The sequence below is a fragment of the Papaver somniferum genome, chromosome 8 (genome assembly GCF_003573695.1).
Source record: "Papaver somniferum cultivar HN1 chromosome 8, ASM357369v1, whole genome shotgun sequence".
NCBI classification, from domain to species: domain Eukaryota; kingdom Viridiplantae; phylum Streptophyta; class Magnoliopsida; order Ranunculales; family Papaveraceae; genus Papaver; species Papaver somniferum.
Genome location: NC_039365.1, coordinates 35,283,277 through 35,289,612, shown reverse-complemented (window position 1 = coordinate 35,289,612; position 6,336 = coordinate 35,283,277).

Below are 6,336 nucleotides of genomic sequence, written 5' to 3'. Positions count from 1 at the left end.
ATACTTGACACCACGAATTCTTGTGTTTTTTGGTTATGATTGTGGTGTATTTTGTTGTGTTTCTTGTTGTGATTTTTGTTGTGTTTGTTGTGGTGTTTGTTGGTGTGATCGTTGTTGTGATCGTTGTTGTGAGGATGCCATATTTGTTAGAAATGAAATTTATAGAGATGGGATTTTTTCTGGTAGATTGAGTTGATATGAATAGTTTTGTTTGAAAAAAAAAATTTAGAGATGGTATGAAATTGTGTAATTTTGAGGTAGTGATGAAGAAGGTGTGAGTTTTAAGTCTGGAGATGAACTGAATTTATAGGGAAACAAAAAGGAGCAACAACCGTTGGATGGAAGGAGCCGTTGGCGCTTTTATGAAAAACGCTGCGGGTTTACAAAAAATGTTGGCGTTTGAACTAACAACGGGCGATGGAAATACAAGCGCCAGCGTTTTTGGATCAAGCGCCAGCGTTGGTATCTGGATCGCCCGGTCTTCCATCACGTGCGTGCTACATGTTCCATCTCACTCAATTTTTTGGTTTGTACATCCATTTTTCATGTTTGTTGAGTCCATAGTGGGAGCAAAATCAACAAACTTCAAGTTTGTTGAGTCCATATGAACTGCTCTAATTTAGCTACTAAAAATCAAAAAAAAATAATTAAAAACAATTTAATAAATATCTTTTAGACTAGAAGACTTTATAGTTGTATTATTAATTCTTTTTTCCACATGTACATGGCAAGAACTATACTTATTGCCTGCATCACTAAATTATGTGAGGCAAGAACTGAACTTTTTCCTCAATTTTTCATGGATATGGCAAAAGGTCTTACTTAATGCCACACCCGTTTTGCAGTGAAGCTAAAAGCCATCTATTTCCGCATCATATATATGGATGTATGGCAAAGAAGTGCGGAAACAAACTCATTTTCTTGTAGTGCACAAATTATCTAACAATATAAATAGATTAGTGCTTATCACAATACTTGCACTACACGTATACGAATGGTTCTCCTTTCTTAGTTGGACCTTGAACTTCAGTTTTATGCTTCAAAGTTGTATATGTTTTCAGATACTAGAGTTGTCTGGCACCTTAGTTATTTGATATCAAAGTTAAGTTTGTGCAACCCACAAGTTTTTCTCCAACGGTTTCTCATGTAACCGCTGAGGATTTGGTTTTCACCCAGATTAATAGTCTAAATGATATTTCACATCCAAAAAACTGCAGTTATTCTGAAGTATAAAGAAAATCCTGTAAGATGTAAACATAGCATATACCAGCCTATTCATGCATATTCTGGTACAACCTACTGAAGTTGTAGTTTATCCAATATTTTGGGCAATCTGACGCTCTGGCATCTTTAATACACCACTAGTCTAAATATCCAATTCCATCAATAAAGTTCAATTCTTTGACTTTCATAAACCATAATTTTCTCCAATTGTTTTTTTTTTTTTTTTGCTCTAAACCAACTTGGGTATTTCTAGTAGAATCAATGAAACTTAAATTAAATAAATAAGTACATTACCAATCATGATTCAAACATGGGGAGATATCAATCATCCATTCAGGAAGCATAAGTTGACGAGAAAACCATTTACGCGCTTCAGCTCCTTTAATTTTAGAAGTTAAAAGTACATCAAAATCCCTAGTTGATGATGACAATTCAGCTTCTAGAAGTTCTTCTAATTCTTCATGAATGGGTTGTTCATATTCTTGTTGTTGATGATCAAGATGGGATGGGGTTGGAAGAGAAATAATAGAAGAAGCTAAAGAACGATCTTGATTTTGAGAATCTCTTCTTTGTTGAGCTATTTCTCTTCTCTTTTGTTTGTATGATATTGCTAATCTCTTAAACCATTGTCTTCTCCCTTTCATCCCTCTCGAAAAATTTTCAAAGTGAAAGAGGAATTTCGGGAAATAATCAAATATATCTGATGAAGAATAACGTTACCATATCATGATTTGTCGCCTATATCCATAACATTTGCCGATACGTAACGGTATCAAAGACCATTCTTAGCTTGAAAATATTATATTCTTAAATGATCAATTAAATTACAATCAAGAAACACAAAAGCGAAAACCAAAAGAGTGTCAGAAGAGAAACTGTAACTCCAAATGCACAATTTCCTTCTTCATAAGGATCCTTACTCCATGAAAAACTTTCCTTTCTATATTCACTTTCTTGAATAATGCTTGCTTCATTTTCAGATGACTTGATATGAGATAAAATATGTGGGAAGACAAATTTCCAAAAAAATTCACCAATTGAAAGATTTGAATGTCCAAAATATTCTACAACCACTCTTGTATGTTTATAACCAGGTTGGTGTAATTTCATATAGTTATTTGCTAGAAATGAAGTTTCCGATGTAACTAGTAAACGTTTTTCACCAGAAATGTATGTTGTATGAAGCTTCATTCTCTCTGGATGGATCAAACATGAGTCATTGCCGCTTGAATGTAACACCCTGTATTTTTGGTCTTTGAATTTAGGGACGAAATTCTTTTTAAGGGGTTAATAGTGTAAAACCCCGTAATTTTGTTAAAATGATTTTCGCGTTTAAAACCCTATCCATATTACTTATTCTGAATTTAATATAAAGCTTGATTCGTAAATAATAAATATTTAATTATGAGTATGCTTATGGTTGCAAAAATAAAATAAAATAATAAATGTTAATTGATTATGCTCTTAGTATATCTTATAAATATAAATCTATTGTAGGGCTTGTAGCCCATGAATGTGCGACCCAATATAGTATCTAGGGTTTTCCTCCTACATGTATATATAGGATATTGTTCCATGTAACCTGATGATGTTGTTCAATAGAAACTTTCTTCTGCCTATTTATCTTCCCTGTATTTCCACTGCAATACGTTATCACCACGATGCTCAACTGTTGCTACAAAGAACGACAAGAAAAAGAAAGAGGGCTATTAGAGAATGGGTTATATGCTTCTATCATTTTTTATCTTTTCAAACAGATCCATATATAAATAAATAATAAAAAAAACAAATTACAAAGAAAAAAAAATTATTTGCGTTATATGGTTCATGTATTGTCCGCTTCCCATAGGTACGTTTCTTCAAGATTTATCTTGGCTATTAAATGCCTCGACCATTAAGAATTTTAATTTTATTGTTATTTTGTTATCTTGAATATGATATTGGATATAGTTGAATGATGTTTTTTTTTTGTTCAATAGGTTGTACCAACTCAATTCCAATGTATTCATTTGAGGGTTAGAAGTACTTGATCATCGTTATTGGATACTTGATATTTACCCCAAATTTGAATGTTATATGGGATGTAATCCACTTAATTACTGGTATAGTGAAATATGTGCAGAGGGACATATGTATCATGAGAAAAAAATGTACTTTTGTCTTCGTAGTAATAACAACAACACACAAGTATCAACCAAACATGGGATCATCTAAAATGTAATTCTAGCTTCCATCATAAATAAAAGAGTTGCAAAGGCACCCGGTCATAGGTGTTGATATATACAATGTAATGTGGGTATCATAGTAGCAACCAATTTCACATCAACTTTAATGGCAACAAGAACTTTGCCTGGCCAATTGACTATCTTATTCAGTTGAACTAGATCCAATTGTCTGCACTTATGGAATGAAACCACGAGACATAAATTCTCTAAAGCACTTGAGATATATCTGGATGAAACGTAACATATATTCGCTCTAAAGTAATTGAGTTGAGTCCGACTTTTGTTACGTAATAAGGCCACACCACTTATTAAATCTCTCAAGACTCAATGTCTAAGCTCTGTATGTACTAAGGGCTAATCACACCAAAGGGTGTTCATGTATGAACTATTACCTACCTTTTTGTAAACTTACAGTGAGAATGAAGTCGATTGCATCTATAAACTATTTCTAATGAATGTGGAAGGAAGCATATCCTTAGAAAATTAATGTGTCAATCTAGTGAATTGTAAATCACTGGAACTTGAATTACTGAATTCATATTAACCCCAACAATGAACTGATTTGGATTGATTCATAAAGACTTTGACATAACCATAAGGCAGATTGATTGTGACACGATGTTCCGTTTTGAAATACTAATATGGGCATCACTTCATTTGAGCGTACGAGACAATGAACTAATAGAATGCGAAGTTACGGCATCCATCACAACCAGTGATTTCAAAAGTTACTAGATTTGCACTGACTCTCCCCCATTATGCTTTAGAGTAATAAAGCATGTCACTCATCTTACAAAGTTTTTATTTAGTAAAACATGATTGAGACCATCCTGTTTTACTTAGATGCAAATGGTGAATAACTCATTCTTCAAAGAAATAAAATGTTGTTAGTGAACATATATCCATGCAGAATGCGGACCATTCAAGTGATTTATGGCTCTGGTGGATGATTCGACGCATTGAATTAGTTATTGCTCACAACAAACGATGCGTTTAATTTATGCAGAACTCCTAGCACATATTAGACAATCCAAAGTGCAAAGGCTCACCACCCTTGTTAATGCTAGAGATTTTACACCAAAAGAACTTGATGAATATTGCATATTTAATATGACCAATATAGAGCATCTTATACCCAATGGTCCCGCATAGGCTACCATTAAAGGTTACAAATGGTGTCCAAGGAATAGGTTATGTGTACCAACCTACCTTTTATTGCTTTGGGGATATGCAATATTACACGCATCTTTACTTAATTCGTTTTATAACACAATATTAGTCGACCTTTTTTTTTGCGTACCGGTTGGTAACTGGATTTAAGCCCGACATTCATATTCTTACGCATTTTTGGTTGCACTATATATGTGTCATTACGACTCCACATCATACTATGATGGGTCTTCAAAACTGTTAAGTAGTTATGTTGGAAATGAGTTCCCAACAATTATTCGCATTTTAAACCTTTTGGCAGGAGATCTCTTACCGCTAGATTTGCGGGCTATCACTTTAATGAGACAGTCTTCCCGTCGTTAGGGGGAGATAAGAAAAAGTATTTTCTAAGGGAACGACAGAATTGTCGTGGTGTGTTCCCACTATGTCTCATATTGATTCATGTACTCCACAAATGTAAATTTTAAGTGACAAAGAATAATTGATTTTCAGAATTTACACTGATGATGCTAAAGTGATGAGCTCACACATACCAGCTGCAAACCTACCTGCGCAAGGTCACGAATCCTCAATAAGGGATATACACCATAGACTAAGGTGTTGCAACTATACTTAGTGGAAGTGTGATTGAGGCCTTGGATCCATAAAGGAAGTTAGAGAGACCACTTGATTCGTTTAATCCTCATCTAGAAAGGAAGTAGGTGAGTAAGGAAAAACTTATTTATATCATCAGAAATCATCTCATAAGATGTCTCTGAATATGTCCATGAATCAAACTGGAGGACGCTCCAAAGTTTAATGATTCCAGAGAGCAATGACATCCCAAGTGGATTATGAGAATGTTCACGAGTCAATGGAAAGATCATGCGAGCATATTGATGACTAATTTCATACACTTGCTTAAGAAAATAGAGCAAGATAAGATCGAACCAATCTCCTTGTTGTTTAATGTCAACGAAGAGCATATTTGGCCTATACAATCCGGGTAGAACTTGGTTCTTTGACAAATATACAGGTATTTGGTGTGGTAGTGCTAACCAACCAAGTGTAAAGCTTATTGGACATACATGATTAATTTGTCACAAAGCATAATGAGAAGAAAGCAGTCTTAAAGGATAAAGACTCTCCTTGTGACGCGAGGTTTCTCACAAAGCCCTGGAATTGTTCTCTTGTAATGAACGTTATAACATTCTGCTACTTAGTTAGCTTGGTAATTTCAAAAGGACTTGAAATGCAGCATATGTATGTGGTTGTTAGGTATCTCTAAAAGAATCAAGAGATATCAGATATTTACAAAAGTAATTGATAGACTTTTGTTTCCCAAATCAAGTGACTCAAAACCATAGAGTGCGTTTACAGTTAGATATAACGCTCACTTATAGATTGAAGCAATCAGGCGGATGTGGTATACCCGTCTAAGTAACTATTTGATTTGGAGGGGATAGACAAGTAAGATTGTTTTAATTGCGTATTCACAAGAAATTTCCTGATTTGGAATTGTAGCTATCTATGTTGATGGTACATACATGATGGGTACTCTTGATGTAATAAGAGACCTTAAAAGCTATTTGAAATCCGAATTTGAGATGAAAAGTCCGGGGAAAGCTCGACCGAATACTGAGCTTGTGGTATATTATTCCACCAGTTTGCATATGTCTAAAGTTGTCAGGAAATTTAACAAAGACATGCATTCTGATAGCACTCCCATGAGTAGTCG